Genomic DNA, 20,294 nt, shown 5'->3' with positions numbered 1-20,294 from the left:
TAGTAGAAGCCTGGTCAGGTGAGAGGCATGCATTGTGGAGTGGAGCAACAGCCACTACCCGAAGTGTTGTGCTGTGGACTTGGAGGGTAGCATCTATGAGTTGGCTGGATTCTCTGAGACACTGCCTGGACTAGAGAAGTTGTAGCTTCCATAATTTTTTGTCTGTTAGAGTGACAACCTATGTTTTTGTTTCATACAGTCCAATATTAACGTCCAATAAAAACAAAAAACAACCCACCCAGGGTGGCGGAGGCGTAACCAGGAAGGAGAAACCAAAAAACAGAGTCCAGAAAGGGGGGAGATGAGGCAGAGTCTCTGGAGGCCAGCCGTTGGGCGGGAGACAAGGAAAAGTCTCTGGAGGCCGGCCGTGGGGCCGGAGACGAGGAACAGTCTCTGGAAGGCGGCCATGGGGCCGGAGACGAGGAAGAGTCTCTGGAAGGCGGCCATGGGGCTGGAGATGAGGCAGAGTCTCTGGAGGGCGGCCGTGGGGCCAGAGACGTGGCAGAGTCTCTAAAGGGCGGTCGTGGGGCCAGAGGCGACAGAGGAGGGCCTCTGGAGGACACCGTCCTCGGGGGACGCCGCCGACTGTACTTCAAATCTTTGGTTTGAATAAACATGTTAAACAGCCAACATATAGTTTAGGACGCACTCTACATTGGATTAACAGTAAAGGTGTTAATATCTCGAAGGTCTCTATAATAGACGTAGGTCTCTCAGATATTTTTATTACTGTTTTCCAAAGTACAGTCTATGTAAATATGCTTTAAAAAACTAATGTTATCACAAAACACTCATTAATAGACACTACAGGTAAAACTTTTAGTCAATCTATTCCTATACCTCACTACCGTAATGTAAACTGGTAAATGAACTGGCACATAACTTATTTAAAAAATTTTAAATATAATGGACTCTACTGCCCCTGTTAAAAGGAAAGTTGTGCCTGGCAGAAATAAATCACTTTGGATAAATGCTCAACTTTTAAGAAAAGAACAAAATCTTTGTTAAAAGGCTAAGCTTAGATGGTGTAAAAGTCTACATTGAAAAGCTGTGAAGTTATCACTTTTCAATTAAACATGTAAGGAAAACATTTTTTGCAGTAAGCATAAAAAAACATTAACACCCCCTTCCCTCTTTGCCACACTTAACAGGTTGACAAAACCACTGACCACCTGAATTCCACTCTACTAGAGCCGCAGTGGATTTGCAAATGTGCTTACAGAGAAATTTACAAAAATTACAGGGTCAATCTGATCATCAGAATCAAGTTTATTGCCAAGTAGGTTTGCACTTACAAGGAATTTGACTTGGTGTTTTTGGTGCAGACAAAAAACAAAATAAGATAGAATATAAATATATATATATATATATATATATATATATATATATATATATATATATATATATATATATATATATATATACACACACAGAAGCTATATACAAACAGTAGATGGTGCGTTAATGTAACGCAAAAATCCTGAATGGCCGAGAAACATTGTCCAGTGTCACGGGCGGCTCTTGGCCTTGTTGATAGGCCATCAACACCAAACCTAAAAATGATGCTTGCCGAAACATAAAAAAGGCAGAGAAAATGCCTTTATTTCACCAACCCAACTGTAAAAACCTAGAAGAAAGTTTAAAACAACAAAGCCCATCTTCCTACAATCTTCTGTCGTGGATGTTCTCTTCCCAACGACTTAAAAATTGAAGCTAAGTTTTATAAAAATTCAAAGTTCTCAAAAAGCAGAAAAGTCTTCAACCAGAAATCTAAAAAAAAACAGGCAGAAGTTGCGGTCTTCCAGGTCCAGAGTGTTTTATTGAAAAACACAGAGCATACACACTGAGATGATCTCCGGAGAACAACTGAACATACAATGAAACAGCTTCCCTTTTATACATTTCAGGCTGTTGGGGGCTCCTCCCCCAAGCTCCTCCTTTCTTTTCATCATTTTAGATGCATTTTCTTCAGTTAAGTTTAATTAATTTTATCCTACCGGAGGAAAGTCCTTTTCAAAACATATTTTTTATATATTTAATTAAAAAACACTTTATTACAGGTCATGATTATATCTCTTATAAGTCATAATAACATATGTTGCCATTAAATCAAAAACACATCATATTCCAGTCATTATTATTTCAGAGCAAAGTTTTCATTCAGTGATCATTGCAAAGCAAAGTTTTCATTCAGTGATTCATGATTATAGCATTTCACATTAAACATGGTTGGCATAATCTTGGTACTTAAACCTTCTGTGTTTCTATTCTTCAAGCATATGTCTCATGCATAGGCCTTATTTGGGCTCTGCTGTCTGTTTGCTGGACAGCTGTGCACTTCTTAACTTAGCCTCAGTGCAAAAGCCACTTTTAGCGGGACTTGCCAGACTCACTGTCTTGTTCTGATCTAAAGTTGCACTTAGAACCCTTAGAGCAGTATCTTGCTCTGATCTAAAGTTGCACTTTGAGCAGCATGCCAGACCCTCTGTCTCTTTTCTGCAGCATACCAAACTTTTTTAGACTTTTAAAGCAAGACCTTTATTCAATGTGAAAGACATGTATATATTTTAATCATTGGTGCACATTAATTCCCTACACTTCCTTAAGAAAGATCTGCCTGCCAACGCCAATTAAGTAGTAAATTCTTCCCCCCGTGTAGTGGTTTTCCCCCAGACTCTAAAAAGAGCAGTTATGAAACCACTGTTAAAAAATTAACAGCCTGAATTATTCACTATTGGAAAATTACAGACCATTCTCTACCCTTCCATTTATCAGCAAAACCATTAAAAAAGCTATTAAAATCTATCAGTCCTGCTTAGTCCACACCACAGCAATGATGCTGCCCTTGTCAATGTGTTCAACAATATCCACCAAAATACAGACTGTTGAGGAACCACAGTGCTGGTTCTATTGGACAGCAGTGCAGCATTTAACGCTTTGACAATAATATATTATACATTTTTACTAACTTACTGACTGACTACAAACAGTGATATATTTCAAAGATGTTAGTACAGTCGAAGGAACTCTCAGTCTCTCAGTCTAAAACAATATTATGCTTTTGTAACAGATTGGTATGGGGTCATTTTTCTTACTGCACACAAAAGAAGGTATGTAAAAAAAGGTGGTAACTCTTGAAGGATTCTATGTTGCTGTCCTGGCATGCATCACACTGTAATTCTACCACTTCAGGGTCAAGATAAACTGTGCTCAAAATGGAAGTTGTACATGTGTCAGGGTAAAGTTCTAGGGTCCTGGCTCTGGAACATGTACTTGTTTTGCCGCAGAAACCAGATCTTTTCAGGGTTAAAAGCATTTCAAAGTACCTGAGACTCAATATCCTGGCAGTAGCCAGATTGATATGTGTAAAACTGAGCTGAGTTCTAAGTTATTAATCTGGGATGGCGGCCGTTAAGTCACATCACCCAATATAGTACGAGCTGATAGGGTGACGTGCCAGCTAATTCCCGCCTTCCATAATACTTTTTGCATATCCTGGCAGAAGAAAAGCACAGACATCTTTCCTATAAACAAATGTACAAAGTGCTTCTCCACCATAGCCATGACCCGTCATTGGTCCGAATCGCTGGTTGATACAAGATGAATTTGTTGTGACACTGAAAACTCTGATTTTCAGCTATATCCAGCATGCTGCACAAGGTTAGAGACTCAAGATCAGTACTTAAAAATACTGTAATTTCAGCAATAGCAAAAACACCACTGTTTTGCTTTCTTTTGAGGATGAACAGGTTAATAGAAGAGTGAGGATTGAGACCCAAAAGGTAAAATACTGGTTTTATACAGAAGAAGAAAAATTTCAACCTCAGGCTGTCTAATGTTGCAAAAAGGAATATTTTTCAAGTCTTTTCATTTTTTTTTTCAGTGTTTAAATCATTCTGCTTTTTAGTCTCTGTTTCATTTTTTTATTCGTATCCTTCTTGAAGGCTCTAGTAAACACAAATGTTTTTGCCAAGGGATTTGTGGATGTGTATGAATTGAGACCGAGACGCGGGAGCACTGGGCGTGCCTTTTTGTTAATAGAATACGCATGGTTGGGTCTCCCTGGAGCTGTTGGTGATGAGAGGAGAATGAAAATGTTAATGCTTGCCAAGCCACCTTGGCTTCTTCAGAAACTCTTAGGTTTTATTGAAAAATACACCCAATAAAAGCGCCAATATTCAATTCTACATTTAGCTATTTCAGTAGCAAAGCTTTATCAGGGATTAGTGTACATATTTAGTGTGTCCTTAGTTTTTTAATAAAGTACTTTTGATATCTCTAATTTTCAAGATGTGTCAACATTGTCTGGCAATTATGATCAAAAGCTGCATTAGATTAGATTTAGAAATTAATCATGATTTTTAAATATTTCATAATTCCTGTTAGAATCTATGTGCAGAAATGTCTCTCTGTATTCTGTAGAAGATATGTGTGAAACATTGAGACAATTGTAACCTTTTCCTGTTTTGGATCTTAAGCTGCTTAATGGTACAGTGGGTAGTACTGCTGCCTTGCAGCAAGAAGGTTCCGGGTTAAATTCCTGGCCCGGGGTATTTCTGCATCGAGTTTGCATGTTCTCTTTGAACATGCGTGGTTTCTCTCCGCATACTCTGGCTTCCTGCCACAGTCAATTAAGTTACACAGTTTATTGGATTCTCTAAACTCTCCTCAGGTGTGACTGTGTGTGTGTGTGAATGGTTTTGTCCTGTTTCTCTGTTGCCCTGCAATAGACTGGAGACCTGTCCAGGGTGTACCCCGCTTCTCGCCCGTAGACAGCTGGAGATAGGCACCAGCACCCCTTGCGACCCTACTCGGCAGATAGGCAGAGACAGAAAATGGATGGATATTTTGGATCTTTGTTTCTGTTCAGGATATTACTTTGTACTTTTTGTACTTTTTTTGTACTTTTCATTTACTCTTAGATTTATATTATTCTGTTTCCTTTCAGATTTATCTTGTATTTCTTACATCTACTGTTCTTTACTATTTTTTACCATCATCTTTTGATATCTATCCTATGCGATTTAATTGATCTTTGTTCAGCCTTTTCTGCATTTACTATGCTTAGTTTCAGTCTATTTCCCCCGTTGACTAGTTTTCCTTTTGTCATCCTTTGGTTCTTATTATGATTTACATTTTAACCTAGTCTCATTTCCTTTTCGTGTTATCTCAGTTTATTGTAAGTTACATTTTAATCCCCCTACTACAACTCTGCTTCGTAACTCCTCCCAGGGCAAACACAGTCGCCGGAGGAATGTCAATTATTTCCCGGTGGATCAGACAGACGGTACCACACCTGCCCTGGCGGACACCACCACGTCACCTCCGGGGAATTGGCCTGACATCACCATTTCTTCTCCAGTGAGTCAGGTCAGGGTCCCCACTTCCCCTCCTTGTTTTTGCCATCACATTCATGACTCCCAGCTGTTGCCACACCTCAGGATCTTAAGGCACCTTCTTTGCCCCTGTCAGGCTGAATCCAAATAAAATAAGGTATCTGTAATGGGCTTATGCATATGAATCTTAATAGAAATCTTACATAGTTAAAGACATGACATGAATATATTCAAAGCAAATGTTAATTTGGGTTTGCACACTGTAACATTAGTCCAGCTATGGGTTTCATATTATGTTATTTTCTATACCGTAATATTAAAAAAACATAAATAGTAAAGATGGTTATTAATTTAGTTACTTGTGAGTACCTGTCAGAGACAGTCATCACCAGTATTTGTGTCTGAAAATGTTTAATGTTGACCATCAATGTTAGCTGGCTTGTACTGTAATTGTCGTTTTGACTTAGAGCCGTGAGCATCTTTATTGGCAACTTGCTGAGACTTAAGACTTGATGTGAGAGTACACACAGCAGTAGCAGGTGTCTGGAGTGGCCTACGTTAACTTTAATTTGACTTTGTATAACAAGCAAACTTTGTTTACCATAGAGAAAGACGGGAGTCAACAGTTACCTCCCCCATTTTGTTGTCTTTCTTTTTTTCCTTCTTTCTATAACCTGAGGCCTGTTTTACAAAGCAGGTTTAACAAACTCAGACTCAAATCGTTAACTCTGAATGTAGCTGGGCTGTGGTATGAAACTGAGTTTTCGGTTTTACAAGATCTACTGTGAGTAAATTTAATTAATTCTGTATAGGTCCACAAAGAGCTTAGCTTTTAATGCAGAAAATGAAAAAAAAATTAAGGGTGTGTTTAAAAGACAGAAACAGTGCTACAGCTGGAAAGGGGAATAAGATAGTGTAGAAGACAATTGCTATTTGATTTAATGCATGCGTTTTATGTAAGTTTGATGGCAGGCTGTTTAAATATATATTAAAAGCACTCTGCTCATTGTTGTTCCATTTTTAGATAATTAGAACAAGATTCTTATTCATATTCGTAGTCCAAACTGTAATAAAAGATTTTCTAATTTACATTTTGGCTAGCAGAAACAGAATTTTAGAAAAAGAAACTGTAGAAACTTAAGAATTAAATTTCATATACTTAGAAATTTTTACACATTTTAAGTGGCCATTTTTGACATTTATCAGCTTGGCTGAATATGTATTTATGTTATCTAAAATATATTTTTTTACCAATAAAAGAATACAAATAACAACCAATAACAATAGGAATGTGGAGATCTGAAATTCATTCTAAACTTCAAGAATATTTATTTTGATATGAAGAATTTCATTTTGTTTGAAATTTTCATTTTTTTTACAAAGAAAAAAAATATTTCAGATATCAAAAATACACATTCAGACAAACTATTAAATGCCAAAAAGACCTGCCACAGCTTGTTTAATCACAATAACGTTACAGGGTAAATGGTTTACTGGTTGAATGGTAGAATTTCAATGTATTCTATTTCGGTGCAGTCTCATAGGGTAGAAGCACACCTCTCAGAAGGTTGTTCAAGCTCATTTTGATTCTGTCTTACATTATACAGTAAATACTTAGTGGCCTTTATCAGCCACTTTGGATGTTATCCTCACATTAAATGGATGTTATTAGTGATTTTCAACACCACAGACTCTGGCAACAGATTGTGCCTACTAGAAGGCTCACTAGGTTCTTACCACTAAATGTATCCTAACCCAAAGGTAATACCAATTTTGCCCATGGAAATTGTTAATCTATTCATGTTTAAGTAATGAATTTTAAATTTATTGAATTTAAAATCTCCTATCAAGTTTACTGAGTTTTGATCTGATTTTTAGTCACCAAATTAAATCTGTGTGACTGAAAAACGTCGAACTCATTCTGTCAAAGCTTACAAAAGGCAGAAAAAACATGGTGCGTTGTAAATAAAAGAAATAAAAACTATAAAGTAAATTAATTGTAAATAAATCGTATAGTTTTAGACACAACCAAAGCAGCTATTATCAATGATAAATTGCATATTATCAGCAAAAAAGAAAAAGAAAACTAGTAGAAGGTGGAGGACACAGTCTGAAGCCCTTCTATGAGATTGGTGCTGTCTGAATGTGCTGTTGTTTTCTATAATGCTGTTATCACACATGATGTTCTTACGCTGTCACTGATATCAAGTGTTAAAAGGAAGCTGTGTCCCCCTGAAGGAGATTACACCTCTGAGCTTACCTTCCAGTTCTTTGCCTGGGAGCAAGCTACTTGGTTTAAATACTCTTAGCTTAAGACTTGGTAAATCTATATAAAAATTAACAGAATTTATTGCAGATCAGATCATTACAGGACAAAGAAACTGCTTGGAGTTGGCACAGCGGTGGGCTCAAGTCGTCAGCATGCAATGGTATCTGGAAAATGAGCCCAGAACAAGGTCATCTCCTGCTTCTTATACCTCATGAGTCTATGTGTTGCATCAGGTGGATGCTAAGCTGTGCGTGTCAGTAAAAGACATGCAATCCATGCCCTGACCTCTGTGCTCCATGCATCTACACCTCAGGATTACAGATAGCTCTTCTTTATCAATCTGGTTCCAGGAATGTGTCATTATCCTGTGCTATTGTACAGACAAATAGACTGTCCTAATTAGATAGACTCTGTACACAGAATGTGAGACACCATGTGAAGGAAGACCGTCGACCCCATCACCCCATCTAATCTGTTAGCCAGAATAGATGGGGTGGACGGACACATGACTAATTAAAAGTGAACCTAACAGAAGTTTTGTTAAATACCTGTTTTAGACATCTGTGTAATGCTGCAAATTTAAGGACGGATAAGGTCGTGGAGGTATGTGACGGGCTGTCAGGTAAAACGGTAGCGCTCATAAGGAAAGATGCAAAGTCTAATGGCCCTCTCTTTATAAATAGTCAATTCTCTGCAAATTAATGGCAAATATTCTTTAATTGGATTCTCGTCAGAAGTACATGCCATGTTTGTGTTTTTGAAACCTAATGGGTCTAACAGACCTAGTAAATTATTTTCTTTTTGTATTGTTTTCACAAAACGATAAGAAAACTTTCCTGACTAAATCAGGAAATAAAACAACATGAATGGCAAACGTGGAGACAGAGGACACTGAGTTTGCTAAACAAACCCTGCTGCCGGCCAGGTTAGCTCTCGAGAATGTTACTATGTTACTATGGCAACAGAAACAGATGTTGAGTAAACTCTCTTTGTGAACTGGAAACTGGAGTTTCCTTTATTTCAAAAATCCTGTTTTGTGAATCTGACCCCTATTATTACCCATTTTTACATTAACCACAGCAGGTCCAAAAATTGAACAAGCTTTTTTTTTGTACAGACAAGCAATTTGGTGCTCCTTTTTTGCTTCTTATTAGATCAGGTCTTGCATAATAAATCTAAAACTTGCTAGTCTTTTTTGGGGGTCTTTTCAACTAACACTTACCCTAGTCCACATGTTTTTATAAAGAAGGCAAAACAATAAACCAATTGAAAAATTTAAACCCAACTGAAGCCACAGTTAAGCTTCATCTCATTACAGTAGGCATTTTACAATTTCATAGCTGTGGGATATAAAAAAATAAAAACTGCTTTTACCAAACTTAAAATCATAAGGGTACATTCAGACAGCAGTGTCACCAGTGCCATGTGGAGTTCTACAATTTTGACTGTGGCTCAATGTTAAGTATCTTTGCCAAAGACTTGAATGAATAAGTGTACCAATCTTGGTAATTTGGGCATTGAATTTGGTATAAAAGGACTATGCTGCACTATTTATGATCTTGCTGCTGGCTTTATTCTAGCTTAATGCAGGTAATGCTTAAAATGTAGTACATATTCTAAGACAAAATGATTTCAAGTTGACCAGTCTAGGGGATCAATATGCTATGGCGCTGTGATATAACAAATGACTTTCATGGTGCACTCATTCAAGAAAATAAAAGTCCCTTCTGGCACTGTGAAAAAACTGAATTCCATCATTTTTTAACCTTGGAAAGAAAACATCCACATGATATGTGACAGAATACCAAGTTTAAAAAGAATAACAATCTGCATGCTTCTTTCAGAATCATGTTTTCTTTTCACAAGGTCATTCCAGTAAACTTTTATTGTTCTGAAGGAAGTCTTTTTAATTCAAAACTTAACATTTGTCATCAATTAGAAACCTACATTTTCTTTCTTAGAATCAAAAGGGCACACTTGCAGCCCTACGAAGACATGGATGGCCAGCTACAGCTTAAATGTCAGGCACGGATAGTATTAACTTTGGAGAACTTCCTCTTCAAAATAAGACATTGTTCTTGTTTCTGTCTTGTTAGTTCAACAAAACAATAACATTGTTTCACAATCAGTGGCTCAGTAATAATTGACTGATACTAGTCTTTTACTACTTTTACCCAGTGGTGGGGAACTAATGGTTTAATTTTTGATGTAGATGTACAACGGGACCTAGGATGGGCCTTTGCATGGCCATGTATAGAAGATGTCACCAAGTTTTTAAGAACTCATTATGTAGAACTTTGACCATTGTGATCTTGGTGACAGCCATGCTTTGTAGCCTAATGACATACACATACACAACCAACAATTTATTCTGTAAACCCCCTTTCTTTATGATATTTTGTGGAAACATACAAGATAAATACCTGCCTGAAAATAGTGTCTCTAGAAGAATTAAAAGACTGAACAGTTTTTCAAGAAAAAAGGAAAAGAAAAATCGATTGCACAAAATAACATTTTCTTACCTTCCATTTTGTAAAAGTTAAAGAGACATTGTGTAGGTTTTTATAGGAAAATATCTTTACAATAGCAATTTTATTTAACCCTTTCCAACTAAAACATAATTTTGAGAGCATGTGCCTCTTATCTACTTATAAGCCTGTATACAGGCAAGTATTTTTATAACATAATTCACTACCTAAAAAATATAGAATAAACTTAACAAAATTTTTTTTCCCCCTTTTCCCTTTGAAAATAAATATTTCAGAAATCAGTACTTGATATTTATGTTATAGTAATAAAAAAAACTTTACCATGTAAAATAACGCTGCTAGGACACTTGATTTAGAGTAAAATAAAATTGTTATACTGTTGAGTGTCTTTTTTATTGTGTAACATTAAATACATGATGAATGATGAAAATAATTAAATTGACTTAAAGTGATAAATAACAGGTTGTTTCACTATGCAACAAAGATTTTGAATTTATAATTCAAATCAGCTGCTTCATTATGGTACTTTGGTAGGGGGTATAATGGACATAATGGATGGACAAGGGGAGTAAACTGAATTTTAAGATTGCACAGGGATTAAATCACATATCAAACATGTGTGAAATGAGGAAAAACTCCCAGAATGAGCTGTTAATGGTTGAAATGAGAAGAAACCTTTAGAAGGACCAAACGTGAGGCATTACCCTTCCTGGGTATTTAGTGGGCCTAGTGGGCTGAAAAACTCAAATTTTGTCATTTTATCTAAAGTTTGGTTCCAGCGTCGCTACCCTGTAGTTCCTCTGGTGACCAAAGATTAAAAGTAAATCTCATAATGAATCAGGAAGTGTGAGCAAAGTAATGAGCCACTAGTGCCACAAGTTTAAATGGTGATATATTTTTAAAACAATATATTTCAATGCAGTGTGTAGGCTACAAACACAACAGAAGAGAATGCTTAAAGCTACAGTGTGTAATTTTTAGCGACATCTAACGTCCAGACTGCAGACCGCAGCAACATGAACACACACAACCCCCCCCCCCAACAGTACGGCGAGCATTACGGGACAAAATGTCTTCCACGACGTCCGCATCACCTACCTTCTCAAGTGATGAGGTTTGTTTACATAGATAATTTTGCAGATAGTATTCTCAGGCATAATACTGCCATCTATTGTTCAGTACCGTCTCAGTTCATCTCTCTCAACTTGCCGTAGTTACTTTCGAGCGTAATGGGCGATCTCGCAATCGCTAGTTTGTTGGCTCTGCGCTGCCGTAGCGCAAAGATGTCTGCCTCCATGGCTGCGAGACCCGCTCCTATGTAATTATAAATAACGAATTCTAAGGCAACGCAAATATTAAGGTTAAGAGGCTGAGCTCGTAGATGATGATAAATAACATAGTTATGTATAATATATTACATTTCTGACTGCATGTCCCTGTAATTATTACACACTGTAGCTTTAATGATGCAGTATTCAACATAAAGAATAGTTTCGCTGCTCTCCGCCATGTGGAAGGGTCAAAGTTTGTCTCCTCTCAGCAACTCGGTTATCATTAGTTTTCTTAAATTTTCCACCAGATATTACTACATGAGTGTAATATTCAGATACATGTCTTGGACTTGATTTGTTGAGTTTTCACATTTTACTCATCGGTAAACTAGCTCTTCATATTCAGAATGAAATGCAACGCTAAAATGATTTTCTTTTGTTTTTATTTTTTACTTTGACCGTTTAAAACAAAAGACACTAAAAAACTAATATTTTTCCAAATGTAATGAAGAATCCACAAGTTATAAATCCTTCAGGGAAAATAAAGCCTTTTAAATCTGAGTAAAGGAAAAATCTGGTCAGCAAGGAATAATCAATGGATCATTACCTATACCTAAAATTTTTGCGATGATTTAATATATTTAATCAGTAAAATATATATATAAAAAATATACAACTATATACAAAGTATCAATGCTTAGCTTACTTAAAGGGCAAATACTACTTCTGTTTGAGCTCTTTAGAGAAACAAAACCACATTCACCCTTTGCTTTTTTTCTTTTTGCAATGTCAACGCTGTTCCTTTCAAAATCATCCAACTCTGTTACAGATAAAGCTGAATAATCTGGAGAAATGGCAAAGTGAGTTGTGAATTTTCTCAATTTAAATGCAAATGTAATATTTCCTGAGTAATGAGCTTATTGTATTATGTCAACATTTACTGTTGCTGTTTTGTCATTCAGGATGGAAACTGCAATCAATATTGTTACCTTGTACCCATTATATAAAAGATGGATTGAAATTTGCATGTTGGGTAATCAAGACTGGAGTTCCACAGCCACAAACAACTGAACATGTGGACATAAAAGACAGATCCCACTGCAATGGTTTATTTCACATAAAATAACTGTAACACAAACCTAAAACAGATCAAAGTTTGAATTTAAAGCTCAATGCATAAATCCTGTAGGGTTGAACATGACATTTTTCTTCTTACTTTGGCTGCTTTGATATATTAACCAGTCCGTCATTTTGATGCTGTCTAATGTTAATGCTTTTAATTTTCCACCCTGAAAACACAGCCCCCCTTCAGCTAAAAAATAAGGTAACTTAATTTATTACCATGTCTGTTTTTGCATTTTCTCTGTTAACAAAAAAGATAACTGCCTCAGAGTTCTTACAAATTTATAATTATTCCTTCTCTTTTATTATTTACACTTTTTGACACATTACAACAACTAAAAGTGTATTTAATTCTGATGTGTGGTAGAACAACAATGCAAAAATAATTCCTATCCATCCATCTCCTCCCACTTCATCCGTCAGGGTTGTGGAGCGCTGCTGCTAATCTCGAGCAGTCTATGGGCGAAACAGTCACACCTGTCAAAGGCAGGGTCGCCAGGCAATCTCAGAGCAACATAAAGAGAAAAGCCCCAGTAACATTACCCTTTTTTGAAACCATGCAGAGAACGGTAATAATTGTTGAGGCTAAATGGAATGCAACTGAACTGAACAGTGCCAGACTCAACCAAACCGCGCAAAATCTAGTATTAGATCAACAGTCGGGCTTGACCACATCTGTGTTCTCTGATAACAAAGGGTGCACGAGCAGACCACCTCATCCCCTATTTACAGTCAGCTCACTCATTTTGCGGGTTTTCTAGCGTGTACAGCTTTGCAATTCACAGATCTCTTCACCTAATTTCAGGAATGTTATGGGCACCACCATTTTTGTTTTGCATAATTCCCACCTTGAGACCTGCATTATGATGGACTGCCGATAGTAGGGGAGGAACCGTGCTAGCGTTTCAGAGGGTAGTGTAAATGGGGCAATGCAGAGACATATAACAATGCATATTCTTTCTCTGCCCAGTAAACTTAAGAGCAAGGCCTAAGTATTAGTGAATGAACACCATACTTAATAAAATAAACAATGAAATACTTTGTGAGCCAGAGGTAAGAGGTCCTGAAGTAGTTACTACACACATTCTAAGTTGGGATTTTTTTCTGTAGTATCTTTGTTTATTTCAAACACACTTGTACATCTGTTTTAAAAGAGGCTTGTTTAAATCAATGTATCATTTTCTTGCCACTGTGAGTGTATTTGCATTTGTGAGAGAAGTTGTTTACCACTGGTCGTCTAGGAGTGCAGCACACACTGGCATCTACTGTAAGTATTAGGTAATGCTTTGGCCTCTGTAGTTAAGAAAGACTTTTACTGATGGTACAAAGAAAAAGCATTTTATGACTAATAGCACTCCTGAAAATGGCCAGCTGTGTTTACGAGGCTTGGGTTAAAGAGGGATAATTATGATTAAAGTGGACCTGGTCTCAAGTCTGAGCTCTATGGGTGCAGGTAGATATGGCTTTGGAATATCAGACCCATGCAGAACGCTATTTCAATTCAATTCAGTTTAGGTAAATTTTGCTCAATTCAATTCAAAAATACTTTATTAATCACAAAGGGATATTAAATGTTGCCGTCCAGATCAAAACAGAGAGGGGCTGCTCACTGGGACTGCTCATAAGAGAGAATGGGCCAAAAGGTCTTCTTTTTATAGGATTTCTCTTGCTCCATTGTCCGCTGGGCAAAGCCACATATGGGAAGATATCAGGCCAAGAAAATCCCTTGACCTTCTTTCGAGCAGACCTGATCACACTTAACACACCACAAATGGCAGGATTATAATTATCAGGGCCAATGGAACTGTGAGATTAGGAGAAAAATAATCTTGTCTTGTGAATCCCTTTCAGGTGTGATTGTGTGTGGACATGATGGTCTGTCTTGTGTGTCTCTGTGTTGCTCTATGATTGACTGGTGATACATCCATGGCGTACCTCGCCTTTCATCAAAAGACTATTGTAAATATGCATGTGACCCTGATGGACAAGTGGTAGTCTTAAATTATACAGTAAGTAAATCTTGCTGTAGTGTTGGGTCTTTTCACTGTTATTTGTAGTCCGGCATGTGGTAAAATGCAACTAAAAACTTGTGACAATTAAGTATTTGATCCATTAGTATCAAATTTCAGGTTCTTCATTGTTTCTGTCTCTGTTTATTCTCGTGGTCCCCCTTAAAAGGCCATGCTGCTTTAAATGCAGGTTAGCATGAAGACATGCCTCAGGAATGGGGGTCAGGCCAAGTCTGACCATGCTGTCTCTCTTTATCTTTCTCACAGCAAACATCCTTACACCTTACCCCATCTGCATATTCCCAGAGTGACAAAATTAGTTAGCTGAGTAATAAATCAAACCTCGACTGCCCAATTTGGCTTCCTAATGTAATTAATAAGTGCTAAAAGTGTTTAACTGGTTCTAATTTGTGGATGGCACTTTCAAGTGGATATTTAAGGGGAAGTTTACATGCCTGTTGTGGAAAAGAGGAATGTTCCAACTTTATTAATCTTTTTGTGCACAGCTAAATCTAACATTTCTGCTAATGTGAAATAAAAAAAAAGGATAATTCAGACAGCTGCCAATTAAAGCACCTGATTATTGATCATTTCCAGGTGTTTACACAGTCTATAAAACCTTTTGTTTGCTTAGAAAATATAGGGTGTAATATAGTGTTAAAATACTAGAGAGGACAATCACAATAATTTTCAAAAAGCTAATGTTGCTGCCCTCCAGTCTGAAGAGGGTTAAATAGACTATACTCTTTGCAACTTAAAGTCTATTGTGCTATTGAAAGTGTATGTCACAGCAGGTTAATCACTAATTAAGACTCTGTCAATTTCAGACAAATAGCCAAAAAGTGATAGTAGGATTCACAGCATGATAGGTCAGTGTCACTGTCATAATCCTGGTGGTGATGGTTCGCTTTTTCCATCTGCTCTTGCTCACCTGCCTAATTGGCCCTGCAGCTAATTACTGAAGATCTGATTCACCTGGTCCCCGCAGCTATCTATGGCTGCGTCTCAATTCGCAGGCTGCGTACTTCCGAGGACGCAGCCTACCTAGCCTCCGGAGGACCCAGCCTTGGTAGGCTGCTCCGGAGGATCCTCAGCCGTTGGTAAATGGGACGGTCTAGCCTTTGGAGCACTTCCTGGTTGCGACACGACGTCATCACGTTTACCCCAAACACAGCGCGAAACAAAATCCGACAGCTTGAGAAATACGGAAAGAAACAACAAAAAAATAGATATGGAAATTTTTATTTTTTTTATTTACTTGTTATTGGAGGAGGAGAGTCGCTTTGACGGCTTCGGCGGCAGCAAAACCTGCGACGGATTTTTCTCAGGCTGGCAGAGCGCAGTGGAGAGGTAAGATCTACCTGCTATTATTCTAACCCACAGGGCCTGCTAATGATCAGAATATACCAGCTATTAAATAAACGCTTGTCAGCAGATTGATGAATAGGTTTAAATATCAAATTTTATATTTAATTGTAAGTTTGTAATGTATTTGTTTGTAACTTTAGTAATTTGAATTGAATAGTTAAATGTGTACAAACCCTGTAAATAACTGACTTAAATCACTACTTTCACCATTACTAATGTGTTGAGAAGCCAAACTGTTGAGAAATAAATCGTTTTTTGTCTAAATTGTTATCCCCTTACTGCCTGATTTTATATATATATATATATATATATATATATATATATATATATATATATATATATATATATATATATATATATATATATATATATATATATATATATATATATATAAACATAATACAGGAAAAAAAAATCAAAATATAAAAATAAGTTAAATAGTTTCTAATAAATCATGTAATAAAGATAAGGAAAAAAAGATAGATGACTGAATAAAATAAATATTTTTGTCTTTTTTTTTTCTACAGCTCATAACAGCATGTGCTGTCCTGCACATCTGCCTGGGAGCCGGTGAATATCATGGCCCCAGAGGATGAAGAGCAGGACTACATGCCAGAGGATGAGGAGGGGGAGAATGTGTAGGAGGCAGTGGTGCTCTATGGAGGGACCAGCTGTCTGCCGAGGTGTCTGCCCTGGAGGAGGGTCTACCTGACCACCGTTACATTTAGATGGCAAGTAGAATCACATTTTAGCTGTTCTCATTTCAGGGTTATAAAAACAGTTTTAGTAAAGTCATTATTTTCTGCGTCTTCTTGAACATTTTTAGTAACATGGCAGCCATTGATTGGGTCAGCCCTGCAAACCCTGGTGGATGATGTGGTGAACAGTGGAGAGAGGCACCCCCACCCCCCAGATGATGTCCCACTCGCAGTCAGAAGACTCCAAGCTCATCTGTGTGGCATCCCATCCAGTCCAGCACCACCAGGGACTCCTGCTCAGTGACAATTATATATATATATATATATATATGTTCTCTAGTAATATTTACTGTATATCTTCTGTAAATAGTTGTAGTAGTTAATTTTAAAATCTAATGTCAATAGTTAAAAATGTTTTTAATAGTTTATTGTAAATACTTGCTTCTCTAAAAATAAACTGATGTCACTGAGTTGTTCTAACTTTACTTAAATTACAAAGTGATGAAACAGATCATGTAAAAAGGTTAAAAGACTTTAAGAACACACAGACAACAATAACTTTTATAAACAATTTAATAATTTAATTTAACAATAACAGCAACACAGAACTTCAATAAAAAACACCAAAAAAATAATAACATCTGTCCACCATCCTCTCCAATAAATCAAATAATCTGTCCATCCTTTCCCGCCTCCCTCTGCCATCTCCTCCCTGATTAAATCAACCAACTCGTCACTCCTTCTTCTCTTCCTCCTTTCCCTCCTCTCTCATCCTCATTCTCTTCCTCATCTTCAACCTGATGCTGCTCAGCCTCTGCAGCATCTAGCCCTGGTGTGACCTCAGGGATGGAGGCAATTAAGACAGGTGGGGCAACAGAGGGCCTCTGTCCTAATACCTCATCCATGAGGACAAACCAGGGCCAGGTGACAGCAGTAGGATTCCCACTGACCTCCCGCCCTGGATCTTTGCTTTCCTAAAGTAGAGGAAAACTATTTGTATCAACAGATGCTATTTTCTGTAGTGTTTCTTTAAAGCTAGAAAAAATGAAGGTTTCATGATTTGGATGGATTAATGAAATTCTACAGAAAAAGACTTTGGAATGGTAACCTGGAGATTACTTTTTAAGCTTACTCAAAGTGTAAATTAACATGAATATAATAAATGAAAGATGTAATTTCCCTACACACCCATATACATACATATATATATATATATATATATATATATATATATATATATATATATATATACACATATATATATATATATATATATATATATATATATGTATATATATAGGTGTGTGTGTGTATTTCATTACATTATCCAAACCTGAACATACTTTGTATTTTTTTTTTAAGTTGTCCCACACAAGGATCACTTCTATCACAAATATGAGATTTACAAAAAGTGGCATCTGGGCATCATTTGATGTGATCAAATTATTATATATTTGTACGTTGGTGTTTGAACAGGACTTCTTTTAACTTATGTGACTTTTACATAGAAATGCAACATGTAGATGGAATTCTGCCTCAACTCTTCCCTCCATCCGACTGCAGCAGTATTTTTGGCCCCGATGATGAAGTGGTCATTTTATCCACTCCTCTGTCTGCTCCCTGGAACAAAATGACATGTAAAGCATATTTCTGTTAAGTCAACAGGCAAAATGACTGTTCTGTATAATTACGCCTGTATTGTTCTTCAAGTGAATTATACTTTAAACCTTATTATACTGTACTGTAAATAAACTATACATTATTGAGTATTAAAACAAAACGTTTGCAGTATTAACAGCCCAGTACAGCTGGACTAATGTTATTTCTTCAGCTGCATTAAGCTTTAACAGTTCTAATACTTTGTTATAAACTGTATGAGAATAAATAGATCTGATTAGTGAGGGATACGGCTATCAGTACAGTAAGATGTAGGTTAAAATAAAAAATAGTGACATTTGTATGAAGGCTTTTAATTGTTGATGAACATCACGTATCAACAGGTTAGCTCTTAGCTTTAGCTTTAGCTGGTCCTACACATCCTGGTGGCTCCGTTACCGTCATGTATTTTAATAGATGTTCATTAAAAAAACAAAAAAAAAACTACTTACATTTAAAGGTGTTCTCCGCACTACTGTCGGCGCTGCTGCTACTGCTTTCGGTTGTCCGTAACTTGAAGAAAATCCGACTTTCTTCTTCTTCTTCAACTACTAAAAAAAAAAAAAAAAAAAAAAAAAAAAAAAAAAAAAAAAGAAGCGCGCAAAGCACCTCGGGAAATCTAGTGGGAGGCGAGGCCACTAAGGATGGTAGCGATGCATCCTCAGAATTCGGGGAAAAGGAGGACGCATTTTGAGGCTGCATTTTAAGCGTCCTCAGAATTTTTGCCAAATGGGACGGCCTCTGCGCAGCGTTGTGACGTCACCGGCCTCAAAATGCAAACTACCAAGTACGCAGCCTGCGAATTGAGACGCAGCCTATGTTGTTGCCTTGCCTGCCATCAGTGCCAGATTGTTCTGGTGTAATGTACATTGGTTAAATAAAGTTGTTTTGTTTTTTTGAAAAAAAAAAACAACAAAAAAATCCAGTCCGGCTCGCAGATGACGTCATACACGCTTTGTTTTTAAAAGATTTAAATATAACAGCAGATATCTGGGGGACAGTAATTCGCCTACATGTTATGAATGCTGGTGTACCATAAATGATAAATTACTAACAGTTTAGTTTGTGCCCTCAAGTTTGTTTGCTCATAGGAAGACGTTACTTAGATATAACCGGAATAAACGGATAAAACGGAATATCTACAGAACAGCTCAAAATGACACAAAAATCATATGGGTGAGTAGAACATGATGTAATAACATAAAATCAAGGGCCCAATGTAAAAAAAAAAAAAAAAAAAAAAACGATATTCCCCTTTAATTTATAAATTTGTCCCCACCTTACAAATATCATGAGTTTTGAGTTGGGCTCATAGAACTCCAAGCTCCATGCCCTAACCACGAGGTCATCGCTATCCATAAATATAATCACATGGAGATGCCGGGGATTGAACCCAGGACCTCATACATGCGAAGCATGCGCTCTACCACTGAGCTACATCCCCTGATACATCAACTGCTTGATGCTATAAGACGAATACCGACCAAACCCTCTGAGGATTGTTTCCTGTACTGAGTTGAAACTATACGACAAAGGATTAAGGCTGTTCTGAAGGCATAATGGAGTCCAACCAGGAATGAATTTGACTGCCAATAATAACTAAACGTTTTTCACTCTAAAATACATGTGGAGATAAATCTGAAGAGATTTCATTTAACCTAATAATCCAGATTATATTATGAAAGTAGCTGTTTCGATCATCTCTAGCCCATCAGACAGACTGACTCAATCAGAGAGGATCTGTCAGTTAAATCTCTGTCACTTGCTGTCCTGCATAATCCCCTCCTTCTTATTTTCTCTGTAGCAAACAGTTTGAAAGGATGGTGAAGACAGAGTGGAGTGGGTTGCTTTCTGAAAAGCAAAGCTTGCTATGAGTGGATTTATGACTGGGAGGGGATGGCAGGGGTAGAGGAGGTGAGGTGCTGAGGGGGAATTGATGGGTGACACATAATCAGCCTCCTTATCGCAGCCCCACAAAACTGGATTGCATCCACATCCTTGTGATCCATCCAGATTTGGCTAATTTCTCCTACTCCTCTCCTAAGCCCCGACAGCTCTGTGTTATCAGGGCCAGGC

The 20,294-nt window shown here is 37.2% G+C and overlaps 1 non-coding gene across 1 annotated transcript; it reads right to left on the bottom strand.

The window, feature by feature from the left end:
- Positions 1 to 19,590: 19,590 nt before the first annotated feature.
- Positions 19,591 to 19,662, bottom strand: trnaa-cgc. Its single transcript has one exon. It is a non-coding gene; the product is annotated as a tRNA-Ala (tRNA).
- Positions 19,663 to 20,294: the final 632 nt, after the last annotated feature.

Source organism: Cyprinodon tularosa, unplaced genomic scaffold, assembly GCF_016077235.1.
Source record: "Cyprinodon tularosa strain WSP-4 unplaced genomic scaffold, ASM1607723v1 ctg674, whole genome shotgun sequence".
NCBI classification, from domain to species: Eukaryota; Metazoa; Chordata; class Actinopteri; order Cyprinodontiformes; family Cyprinodontidae; genus Cyprinodon; species Cyprinodon tularosa.
This window is presented reverse-complemented; position numbering and strand designations above follow the sequence as displayed.